Source organism: Ictidomys tridecemlineatus, chromosome 12 (assembly GCF_052094955.1).
Source record: "Ictidomys tridecemlineatus isolate mIctTri1 chromosome 12, mIctTri1.hap1, whole genome shotgun sequence".
Taxonomy (NCBI): domain Eukaryota; kingdom Metazoa; phylum Chordata; class Mammalia; order Rodentia; family Sciuridae; genus Ictidomys; species Ictidomys tridecemlineatus.
The window spans coordinates 39605265-39617985 of record NC_135488.1 but is presented as its reverse complement, the minus strand read 5'-3'; the positions used below and the strand labels follow the sequence as shown (position 1 = coordinate 39617985).

General features: G+C 56.2%; 1 long non-coding RNA gene across 1 annotated transcript; it reads left to right on the top strand.

Moving 5' to 3' along the window:
- The first annotated feature begins 4844 nt into the window (after window positions 1–4844).
- Window positions 4845–12366, top strand: LOC144369268 (uncharacterized). Its single transcript, XR_013428745.1, has 2 exons — window positions 4845–6910; window positions 11619–12366. It is a non-coding gene; the product is annotated as an uncharacterized LOC144369268 (long non-coding RNA).
- The last annotated feature ends 355 nt before the right edge of the window (window positions 12367–12721 follow it).

The following is a 12721-nucleotide window of genomic DNA, read 5'->3' as shown; positions in this document are numbered from 1 at the left end:
CAAAATGTCCCTTCTTCAAACTGGCCAGGGGAATGCTGCTCAGGCCTACACAGGAGATTCTGACCCCTGCTGCTTCTGTAGTGACGGGGAAACTCCCCAATCTGTGCGACCCCTGGACACTAGAGACGCCACAGGGAGCTGAGAGACCACACTGGAAATTTTATGTGAATTTGAGTCCGGTCAGCCACATGGCTAGAGGCTGCCACCTGGAACTGGACAGGTTAGGCTCCCCGTGGAGAGCCGGGCCAGGGAGTGCCTGCCCCCTGGACGGGCCCAGAACTCTCCAGGGGGTGCTGGCTGGTGACCCAGGCCACGGCCAGCCCTGGCTTCTCTATTACAATTCCCCAAAGGGTGGAAGACGCAGGTGCAGCCCTGAGGAGCTGCAGACCTGAAACTCGGCTTCCTTGAGGGCGGGGGTTAGACCCCAGAGCTCTTCGCAGGGTTCCCAAGAGCTGGGGACACTGCAGCCCACCTCCCTGCACCTTCGGGCTCTGCTTTCCTCCCAGAACCCGGGCGAGAAGGACTGCTCGAAAGAGAAAGTTCTAGAAAGTAGAAGCTATGCACAGAGCCCAGCCTCCTCCTCCTTTGCTTCCCCCTCCTCCTCCTCCTCCTCCTCCTCCTCCTCCTCCCTCTTCCCCTCCTCCTCCTCCTCCCTCTTCCCCTCCTCCTCCTCCTCCTCCTCCCTCTTCCCCTCCTCCTCCTCCTCCTCCTCCTCCCTCTTCCCCCTCCCTCCTCCTCCCCCTCCTCCCTCTTCCCCTCCTCCTCCTCCTCCTCCCTCTTCCCCTCCTCCCTCTTCCCCTCCTACTCCTCCTCCTCCTCCTCCCTCTTCCCCTCCTCCTCCTCCTCCTCCTCCTCCTCCCTCTTCCCCTCCTCCTCCTCCTCCTCCTCCCTCTTCCCCTCCTCCTCCTCCTCCTCCTCCCTCTTCCCCTCCTCCTCTTCCCCTCCCTCCTCCTCCCTCCTCCTCCTCCCCTTCCCCTCCTCCTCCTCCTCCTCCCCTCTTCCCCCTCCTCCTCCTCCTCTTCCCCTCCTCCTCCTCCTCCTCCTCTTCCTCCTCCTCCTCCCCCTCCTCCCCTCTCCCCTCCTCCTCTCCTCCTCCTCCTCCTCCTCTTCCTCCTCCTCCTCCCCCTCCTCCCTCTTCCCTCCTCCTCCTCCTCCTCCTCCTCCCCCCTCCTCCTCCTCCCTCTTCCCCTCCTCCTCCTCCTCCTCCTCCTCCTTCTTCCCCCTCCTCCTCCTCCCTCTTTCCCCTTCCCCTCCTCCTCCTCCCTCTTCCCCCTCCTCCTCCTCCTCCTCCTCCTCCCTCTTCCCCCTCCTCCTCCTCCTCCTCCCTCTTCCCCCTCCTCCTCCTCCTCCTCCTCCTCCCTCTTCCCCCTCCTCCTCCTCCTCCCTCTTCCCCCTCCTCCTCTTCCTCTTCCCCCTCCTCCTCCTCCCTCTTCCCCCTCCTCCTCCTCCTCCTCCTCTTCCCCCTCCTCCTCCTCCCTCTTCCCCCTCCTCCTCCTCCTCCTCCTCCTCCCTCTTCCCCCTCCTCCTCCTCCCTCTTCCCCCTCCTCCCTCCTCCTCCTCCTCCTCCCTCCTCTCCCTCCCTCCTCCTCCTCCCTCTTCCCCTCCTCCTCCTCCTCCTCCTCCCTCTTCCCCTCCTCCTCCTCCTCCTCCCTCCTCCCTCTTCCCCCTCCTCCTCCTCCCCCTCCTCCCTCTTCCCCCTCCTCCTCCTCCTCCTCCCTCCTTCCCCTCCTCCTCTTCCCCTCCTACTCCTCCTCCTCCTCCTCCCTCTTCCCCCTCCTCCTCCTCCTCCTCCTCCTCCCTCCTCTTCCTCCCTCCTCCTCCTCCTCCTCCTCCCTCTTCCCCTCCTCCTCTTCCCCTCCTCCTCCTCCTCCTCCTCCCCTCTTCCCCTCCTCCTCCTCCTCCTCCTCCCTCTTCCCCCTCCTCCTCCTCCTCTTCCCCTCCTCCTCCTCCTCCTCCTCTTCCTCCTCCTCCTCCCCCTCCTCCCTCTTCCCCCTCCTCCTCCTCCTCCTCCTCCTCCTCTTCCTCCTCCTCCTCCCCCTCCTCCCTCTCCCCTCCTCCTCCTCCTCCTCCTCCCCCTCCTCCTCCTCCTCCCTCTTCCCCTCCTCCTCCTCCTCCTCCTCCTCCTTCTTCCCCCCTCCTCCTCCTCCCTCTTTCCCCTTCCCCTCCTCCTCCTCCCTCTTCCCCCTCCTCCTCCTCCTCCTCCTCCTCCCTCTTCCCCCTCCTCCTCCTCCTCCTCCCTCTTCCCCCTCCTCCTCCTCCTCCTCCTCCTCCCTCTTCCCCCTCCTCCTCCTCCTCCCTCTTCCCCCTCCTCCTCCTCCTCCCTCTTCCTCCTCCTCCTCCCTCTTCCCCCTCCTCCTCCTCCCTCTTCCCCCCTCCTCCTCCTCCTCCTCCCTCTTCCCCCTCCTCCTCCTCCCTCTTCCCCCTCCTCCTCCTCCTCCTCCTCCTCCCTCTTCCCCCTCCTCCTCCTCCCTCTTCCCCCTCCTCCTCCTCCTCCTCCTCCCTCTTCCCCCTCCTCCTCCTCCTCCTCCCTCTTCCCCCTCCTCCTCCTCCTCCCTCTTCCCCCTCCTCCTCCTCCTCCTCCCTCTTCCCCCTCCTCCTCCTCCTCCCTCTTCCCCCTCCTCCTCCTCCCTCTTCCCCCTCCTCCTCCTCCCTCTTCCCCCTCCTCCTCCTCCCTCTTCCCCCTCCTCCTCCTCCCTCTTCCCCCTCCTCCTCCTCCTCCCTCTTCCCCCTCCTCCTCCTCCCTCTTCCCCCTCCCCCTCCTCCTCCTCCCTCTTCCCCCTCCCCTCCTCCTCCTCCTCCTCCTCCTCCTTGTCCTTCTTGAAGGACAAAAACACAGCCGGCATCAGAATGAGTGACAGCCGTGGAGAACCAGGTCCCCTGCCAGAGGCCTTGCCCTGTGACTCGGTGCCATCAAGTTGGGGCCAACTCTGGGTGTGACGGGCCTTGTTTTCTTCACCTCCCCCACCCCCCGCCACCCTGCCCTCTAGAACACCTGAAGGGACTTGGTTTCCGGGTGGGCCATGCCAGGCCTCGGAGGAAAGAGCTAGAACAAACATTGCCTTTTGAGAGCAAGTACAGACAGACGCAGCCCAGGCCTGTGTGGCCCATAAGAGCTGCCTGGGCACACAGGTAGAAATCCACTCCTGTCTTAAGCCAATATGTACCTTATACTTAAAGTAGAATATGGGAAAGAAAAAGGATACAAAGAAGCAAATATTTGCACACATGTGAATGATTCAGACATTTGGGAAATAGAAAGTAGATAAAGCATCAATGAAAAGTTCAAGTCTTTATCCCATCCCTCCTTAATTCCCTCTTCAAAAAGGCAATGACCTGATTTGGTTTCTTGATTCCATCCAGAAAGTAAAGAAATACTCCTAGCCTTTTAAGCGCCTTTTAAGCGATCGTGTCTGTGCACATATGCTTACATATAATTTACATGGGTAAATTATTCATGGCCATAAATAAAATACACAGATAAGATGCATAGGCATTAAGACTGTTTATTTTTTTACCCTTGGCACAAGAAGACAGTCATCTTCTTTTGTCCTGGCTGTATGATATTCTACACTGTGGCTTTATAGGTTGAATTGTGTCCCTGTTTAAAAAAAAAAAAGAAAGAAATGAAATCCTAAATATCTCAGAATACAGCTTTATTTGGAGACAGGGTATTTACAGAGGTCATCAGGTTAAAATGAGATCATTAAGATGGGTCTTCATCCAAAATGACTGGTATTCTTATAAAAAAGGGAAATCTGGTCATAGAGACAGACACACAGAGGAGATAACGTGGAGAAAGTGGAAAGTCGGGATTGACAGCCAAGGAGAAAGACCAGGAGAGCAACAGGCCTGCCGACCCTGGACCTCCGACTTCAGACCCAGAGTGGGAGACAGTAAGTCTGTGGTTTAAGCCACCCAGGAGGCCACGGCACTTGGTCATGGCGGCCTGGACACACTGATAAGGTGGTGCGTTATGTTTTATGTTCCTAATCCCTTTGATGGACACCTTGATGCCAAAAGAATATTTTTGGTGCACCGTGCAACCTATCAAACACAACCAAACTCCTTCTGGTCCGCTCTTCTCTGCAGACCAACAATCTGTAGGGGTGACAAATGCACGTTCATTCATTCCTCCAGGACGGATCCCCTGATTTCAACACAGTCCACCTTCTTAAAGTGAGGCCACCCAGAGAGGAGGTGCTGTGCAGGTGGATGAGGTGCAGATACAGGGTTCTCACGACTCACGGTGAAGTCCTGAGTGAACGGTGACATTATGGTAGCTTTCTGGTGGCAAGTGATAGAGACCCCACTTGCTCTAGCCTGCAGGAAAAAGGGAAGTAATTTGGAGAACAAGGTCCGGTGGGACTTAAGCATGGGATACCCTTGAGTGACGGGGGCCAGGACGGTCACTGCAGGAAGGTGGGTGCTTCAGCGGTTTCCCAGGGTTCCCAGCTTCCTGGGAGAGGTGCCACTGCAGCAGGGTGTCATTTCTAGAAAACCCAAAGCTCACGGATGCCCACCAAGGGCCCTGGTGGTGCCGTCTCCATGGGCCACAGAGAAGACCTGCTCCCGGGCAGAGGTGCCCTTGATGGGCAGCTGGGGCCCACAAAGCGAGTCCCACCCCACCCACAGCTGCACGTGGGTCTCGAAGGCTGGAGAAGAAAGCAGCGGGCCCCACTGTCTACCCGGGGCTGGGCTCCGCCTGCAGGAAGATCTGGGCTGCGGTGGCAGCGCGGTGCTTGCCAAGTGAAATACCAGTTGGGAGATGTCGCTGGCGTGCAATGTAAAGAATAGCTTGACTGGCACTTGAGGTTATTTAGAAAAATACCTTGGGTCACGTGCTTTCCAGAATGCTGTGCGCCGGCGATGAATCATCCCTTCCCGGCCCAGAGCAGATTTAATTACATCCCCTCCCCTGTTGCCTCTTTTAAAACTTGACCTTCTTTTCTGGTTGCTATTCAAATCCAGCAAAATATCAACTTGGTTCTCTTTTTTGGAAGCCTGGGGAGGAATCTTTTTTCTACAGCCGAACAGTTTCAGACTAGAAGCAGGGAGTGGAGCTTTGCAGAGAACCTGTGCAGAAAACCTTTAAGAACTGGGAAAATGTCACTGATTTGAGAGGACGGTGTGGTCATTTGTATCGATGACCACACACCCAGGTTGTCAACAAAAGCAACCATCGAAGGGGATACAAGAAAACAGGCTGCTGGTGAGATGGCAGGAGCCATGCAGCCTCCGTGTGCATCTGCAGGTGAGGGTCACTGGGGTGCTAGGGCTGATGTACTTGATCTGAGCTTTGCTTTTCTACATCCAAATATCCCTGCTCGCCTCTGGTGTTCTATTTGGAGAATCGCCCATGCCAGGGAGTTCTCTCAACCCAGCACCCACAGCTAAGGACCTCTGGCCTACCTGAGCATTGAGGTGTTCAGTAGGTAGGACCACCTGTCCACCCACAGTTTGAAAGCAGGGGCTTCTGCTTGGCCCCTGAGTCCTGGGGACACCTCACGAGCTCTGGACTCAGAGAGAAGTGCAGTTGGGCCTTGGCTCTGCCCTTCACCAAACAGTCTGAATCCCAGCCTCTCCACTGATGGTTAGGAATACAGTCATCCCTCAGTCTCTGTGGAGGTCTGGGGTCCGCCTCCCCCAGGAATATCAAAATTCAAGGATGCTTGGGACCCCCACACCTGGCCCACCCTGCACCTTGTCTCTTGATCACTTATATCACCCAATACAACGTTAAGACTGTGTAAATGGCTGCTATGTCACATTGTTTGGGGACTAATGACAAGAAGATGTCTGTCCATGTTCAGTAGGGATGCCATTTAAAAAAAATGTTTTCTATGTGTGGTTGGTTGGACCTGAGACTGTGAAACGCAGGAGATGGAAACTGGCTGTGATGGTAAGCTCTGGTGAGGATGGGATGAGATCGCCGGTCTAGGCACCTGGCACAGCTCTCAGTGCCCCACACGGGGGCGGGGATGGTGCCGTGGCAGAATGAATCCTCGGTCCAGCCAGGGTCAGGCCAGCCCGGTGACCAGGCAGAAGTGCACTTCTCCAGTGATAAGGACAAGAGGTAGCGCTGCAGGCACAGAGCATGATCTTTCTTGGTGTCTCACCTCCATTACATTGTTTTGTCCTTGCGCCACGCCCCGGAGAGGCAGGGCAAGGATCCTCAGCCCCTTGGCATCTCTGATCAGAGCGACAGAAGCTACCGGTGCATTCGGAGCCTACGGCAGCCCCGCCCTGTGAGTGCATGATTGACAGCACGCAGGCATTGCGTGGCGTTGGCCACCGGACAGAGGACCACTGGGTGCGGGGGTGATGGAGACATCCGAAGGGCATTAGGACCAGAATTGAAGCCCCTGAGGACAGGAATTGCTGCTTTCATGTCTTCATGCACAGTTCTTGGTGTGGATCTGCATACAGGAGACACTGGTTAAATGCCCTCTCTGCTCAGAAACCTATTCCCCGAGTCCCTGCCTCTGCTCAGCCTCTGTGACTAACCATTCACACTTTAAAAGTTATAAACCAACCAAAATGATGATTCATCTCTGGTCGCCGGAAGAACTGTGCATAGGATCTGATAGAGACCTTTGTCCCAGGCCCTGCTGATGGCCAAGGGTCCAGGGAACAATCCTCGGGGTCAGAATTTGGGCAAGTAGCTGAGCCCCAGCCAATCACAGGCGATCGTCGGATCATGTGACAATGACCTGCTGGCCCCCTCTCTTTCAGGGAGAGACCCTCGAGACAGGGCCCTCTCCTTGTTCAGGTTCCTGAAGACAGTGATGAAACAGACACGGACTGTCAGCGAGTGGCACAGCTCTGTCCAGGGGCCACAGGTGGGACAGGCGGGAGTGGACTCCGCCAGGGCGCTGTGAGGGCATAGCCGGAGGGCAGCAGAAGTCCTCAGGTAAGGGGCGTTGGTTTTCTAGGAACCTGGAATCCAGGTGCCGCCCATGTTCTTTTCTCACGAAGTCCTTCCCGGCTGCAGCCACGGTGACTAGGAACTCTCATGGCGCTGGTGGGCAGGGCAGTTGGCGTGGAAATGAGGTTGGGGGCCTATTAGAGAGCGTGTGGGCAGCCATCCTGGATCTGCTGGTTCATGTTGATCAGCTGTTTCGAGAGCTCAACAGAGTAGGGTGGAGCAGGCAGGGCTGGCTGCGTGGATACTGTTCTGGGCATGAACAGGGTCAGGGCAGGTGTGCACAGAGCAGAGCTTTCAGGCTGTGCCCAGCCCAGAGTTACTCTGTTGTAAAAGCAGCTGTTTCATTTTGAGCGCCAGTGCTCAGGCAGAACGGTGTGCTAACTTGCCGGAGCACATAGATGATCCTCAGGTGTTGGGTGTTGTTGAGAATAACAACCCTCAGGTGCACAAAACAATCATCAGGTGCAGACTGATAAACAACTTACTCACGCTAATAAAAATGCCCACCTGGAGAACCATTAGACTAAACCAGGAGCCTCTGCACACATGGATTTATCAAACCATAGAGAAACCAGAAACATGAGCTTGTCGATCACACCAGATGCAACCCCTTCACCTAAGAAGCAGGAAAGGAGGGGCACCTCAAACTGGGGGGGTAGGGGGGTGACGAGCAACTTGTGGACATTGATGCAGCAGGAGTGGGAGCCGTTTATTGTAGGACAGGAGGGGTATTAATACATTCCACACAGCTTATCTAATTAACATAAACTAGATACAGCAGTCAACCAATAAGGAATCTCCACACTTAATGGCTCGCTGGCGCCACCTCACAAACCACTCCCTCTGGCAAAATGCCAGGCGCCATCCAGACTTGTTTACAGACTCTAACATTTCCCCCTTTTGTTTAATTTAAATAATGACCATAGTGGTTTTTACACAAACACCACAAACAATCTGCTACAAGCAGAAGGGGAGGATACAAAATGCCACAATGCCAAGCCAATTGATGGCTCCATGCAAGAAGCCCTTGGAAAAATTATACCAGCAATGACACCGTTAGCAAAGACACCGAGTTACAATTTGTTGTAGATTACAGTTTGTTGTCTCAGTCCAGATAAAGCAGTGTCTCAATAGATTAACTCACAGTCCAGGTAAATCACAGTCCAGGTAAGTTCTGCAGGCAGCTAGCTTAAATCACAGTCCAAGTAAGTTCTGCAGGCAGCTAGCTTGATCTGAAGGCTAGGTGGGAGCCTGCTGGGAGAGAAGGGGCAGGGCCACCGATGGAGGCCCTTTAGGCTTGGTTTTCCCCATGAACTTCATTTCAAATTTGATGAAAAGACTTTGGAGGTCTTTTAAAAAAATTGGCAAAATACACATAACATAAAATCTGCCATTTTAACCACTTTATGTGTGCAGTTCAGTGACATGAAACACAGTCACATTGTGGTGAGACCTCCAGCCCCGGCCATCCAGGAGATCTGGCCCAGGGGGAAAGTCGGTCCCCACTGAGGTCCAGCTCCCCACTCCCTCTTCCCTGACCCCCTGGAATCCCTGTTGGCCAGCTTTTTGTCATCGTGACCAGAACACCTGACACAAACTACTTGGAGGAGGAGAGATGAATTTTCGGCTCCCAGTTTTGGGGGTTCCGATCTGTGGCTCCATGGCTCTGGATGAGGCGGCACATCATGGCAGAAGGGTGTGGTGGGGACAGCTGCTCAGCTGGGAGGCAGAGTGTGCCAAGGGGCCGAGGACAAGGGACATCCCTCCAGGATCACCTGCTTCCTCCCAGAGGACTCACCTCCTAAGATTTCCATCACTACGACTACGCCATCAGATTATCAACCATCCTGGATTAACCCACCGGGGAGGTCAGAGCCCCTGAGGGCCCGTGACCTTCCCACAGCGTCACCCTAGAGCGCTGGGAACGAGCTTTCAACCTACGGGACTGGGGGACCCTTTGTGTTCACGCCCCACCCTTCCACCTGCACTCCTGAGCTGGCTCCTCTAGGTGCCTGTCCTTCTATCTGTCCTTCTGGGCCTGCTTGTTTCACTTATGACCTTGAGCCACAAATCCTCAAAGTTCTGGGGTGCATCCGCATGCCTTTGGGATCCTGTGGTAGTTTCCCATCATTTTCCATCCCCACCAGCCACGCACGGAGCCCAGTCGCTCTACATCTTCGCCAGAACTTACTCCTTCCTTCTTTGTCCTGGGGATTGAACCCTGGGGTGCTCGACCACTGAGCCACATCCCCAGCCCTTTTTTAGTATTATTTTATTTAGAGACAGGGTCTTGCTCAGTTACTCATGACCTCACTAAGTTGCTGAGGCTGGCTTTGAACTTGCAATCCTCCTGCCTCAGCCTCCCAATCTGCTGGGATTATAGGCGTGCACCACCACCCCTGGCCTGATTTTCTGCCTTTCTTTTTAAAATGATAATCGTCCTCCTGACGGTGTGTTTTGGTGGGTTTTAAGCAGGAGCAAGATGTCATCTACCTTGTGTGCTTGGAAGTTCCCTCTGGGCTCCATGTGAGAATGAGGTGAAGGGCAGGTTGCCCACACTATCACCATCCTGACGGGGATCGTTTTGAGAATGAATGACGATGTGCAAAGTGATACTGTCCTAGTCAAAGCGGGCATGCGGCCATTTGTGTTTGGGAGGTGGGAGGGCAGCAAGTTGAGGCCAGCAAGGAGGCTGTCACAGAGAGGACAGGGTGGACAGCTCGAGAGGCCAGAGGGAGTGGATGGCATCTGTCGCCAAAGGAGAGGACTGAAGGCCAAGACCCATCACACTGCAGAGAGAGGAGCTGGGGAGGTAGACACTGGGCAGGAGGTGGGAAGCCACTGCCACCCCCAGAGGAGGACATGAAGGAGAAGGTGGCGGCCACAGGCCAACCCTCCGCAGGTGTGTCCTATGAGGCTGGAGCCGTGGAAGGCTGGTGGCCAGAGCTGTGCCCCAGGCCGTGCCCAGCCCTTGTCTCTCCCTGGCCCGTGGCTGAGCCCAGCTGGACGAGCTGACCCTGGAGCCACCCAGCCTGCAGGGCTCAGCGTCCTGCCATAGAACAGCAGGGACCAGGGCGGGCCCAGCGGACACCACCCTGGGACAGCAGGGGTCTGGCAGGTGGACCCACAGGTTGGTCCTGGGTGACGTGTGACAGATGACAGAGGAGGCCAGGGCTGCAGAGAGAACACGGGGAGTGGAGGAGCTGGTCCCTGAAGCAGGGAGACCGGCGGGATCCCTTGGGGACACGCGGAGGCCCCAGGCTTGGAGTCAAGCTCTGGATGGAGGAAGCAGCAGAAGAAAGGGGCTCCCCCAGAACGGTGGGGTCAGCTCAGGGACAGACTGGGACAAAGGGGACGCCAGGAACACTGGATCCACGGGGCGCCGGGAGGAGGTCAGCTCTGGCCCCAGGGTGGCTGCTCAGGGAGCGGCGAGGGCAGAGGCACGCAGCCTGGGGACTGTGGGGACCAGGGCGGCCAGACCTGTGGGGTCAGCCCTGGGGGGGACGCTGCTGACCGGCCAGGGAGCTGGCGGCTCCGGAGAGTCTCAGCTGGGGAGGGCCGGCCTAACGCTTTTTAGAAAGCATCTTGTTTGGCGGGATAGCGGGAGCAGAATCTATCCAGGAGTCTGTGCTCAGAGGACGCTGGGTGCACGCCACGCTGCCCTCGGCAGCAGCTCTGCCGAATGAGTGGAGCACACCCATCGTGCAGGGTCTACTGTGGTCTCCTCCTCTCCCAGCTGAGGCCGAACCTGCACTTCTGAGAGCCATTGTTTGTTTTTACCGACTTCATTTTTAAAATGTTTTACTTGGGAAAACAACATTGCCACTTGGGGAACAATGAAAGACTTGGGGGGGGGGCACGTAGGTCTAAATAGGAAGAGCTCTTCTGACAGCAGTCTACCCCGAGTTCCACGTCTTGAAGGAAGGGTGGCATCGTTGTAACTCACGGGACTGCCATCCTGGCCCAGAACCATGGCCACTGGCCGGGACCCTCTGAACCGGGTTCCAGTGCTCTATCTGTGATTGACAGGTGGAGCCCGTGAATGGCCATCTCTCGGCATTAGCTGGGCTTCCGCCTCAGCTGTCATCCCACAGGTGGCCTGTGGTTCCAGATAAGAGCCACCAGATCACAAAAGAGAGCCATGTGGCTTATGCTTTTCAGCCTTGACATTCATTTCCTCTCCTGGCGCTCACGGAGGGTGACCCGGACTAACGTCAGCTCAACTCCCGTGGGGCCAGCAGAGAGGCATCCACCCTGTTCTGTGGGCACTTCCTGCCAGGCTCGGGGACGGGCTCTGAGGCTCTGAGGCCCTGAAGGCTGGGCAGTGACAGGCTTTGCCCAGGGCAGAAATGCAGCGAGGTCTAACCTGGACAAACGAGAAGAGCTGGGGCCAGTGGTTGGCACCAAAGGACCAGGCTGGACGCAGACGTCACAGGTCATCTCAGCCTTTTGTTCAGGAGCCGGATGACGTCCACGGGCAGGGACCCACTTTCCTGGTGGAAAAGGAGCCGCTGGTCAAGGAGGAGTGTGAGCTCACTCTGTAGGTGACCCTGAGAGCGGGTCAGTGTGGGTCTCTGGGTTGGGAGTCGGTGGCCGCACATGGAGAGGATTTATCTTGGAAGAGATTAGTGTTTCCTAATCTAGGAAACTCGGGGTTCATGCAGGTTTGATGAGACACTTCCTCCCCATCCAGGGGCCAGCATCTGAAGAGGATTCATCTTGAAGGAGACGGAAGCTGTCCGTGTTTGGCTTATCTTTTCCACTCCCCTTTCCCAGGCCGCACTATCTTGGATTTTTTTTTTCTACATCTAAGACAGGTGGGCGTGGATTAGAGGGGGCAGTTTGGGGGAGGAAGGGGTGGTAGGCTGAGGCACCCCCAAGGCGGGAGCTGTCATAGTCGTGTTTTTTGCTGCTGTGATCAAAATGATAACGGACAGACAGATGCCCATCGGGGGAAGACAGGGTTAAGGGAATAATTCCATAAGATGGGCCACTGTGCTGACCCCCACCTGCTTTCTTTTCCAAGAAGCCATTTACCTGTAACCCTGCTGCTTGGCTGCAGTGGACAGGAGATGTCACATCTCTCAGCAAACTCCCCGTAGCCTGCAGGAGAAAGGCCAGCCTGAGACCATGTCCATCACGGGAATCCAGGAAATTCATGAGAACTCACGGCTAAGAATCCAACTGAGCTGGTCCGCCGGGGCCAAAGGAACCTAGATGGTCGTGGAGGTGGGGACTGGAAACTCTGGTGTCCTGTGACTGTCAGTCAAAAGTTCAGAGGTGGAGCTGGGTGGGGCTCTCTGGAAAGTTCTTTGGGACCCCTGATAAGACTGGAGAATAATCTTGTCCCTCTCCTCTCTGAGAGGACCCACTCTCTCCCTTGACAGTGTCCCCTCTCGCTCTTCCTCATCCCTTCAATAAACTCCTGCCTGTTCCTCTGAGTGGCGTGTCTGAAGTCTTTCTGACCTGATGGCAAGAGTTGGGGTCTGAAGGGGGTCTGCATGCTGCCTCGGACTCCCAGAAGGCTCTGCGACAAAAAGTCCTTACGAGAACAGTTCCAGAAGGAGAGGTTTATTTGGAGTCTCAAGGTTTCAGAGGTCTCCGTCCACCACTACTGCTCTGAGCTGAGGCCATGCAGAACACCTCGGCAGAAGAGTGTGGAAAGCAGCTCGGGGTGTGGGAGAGAGAGACTCCCCTCACCACAGGCAAAATGTGAACGCCAAGGGCACGCCCCCATTAACCCAGCTCCCCTGGCCACACCCCAGCTGCCTACAGTCACCACCCAGTTAATCCCGA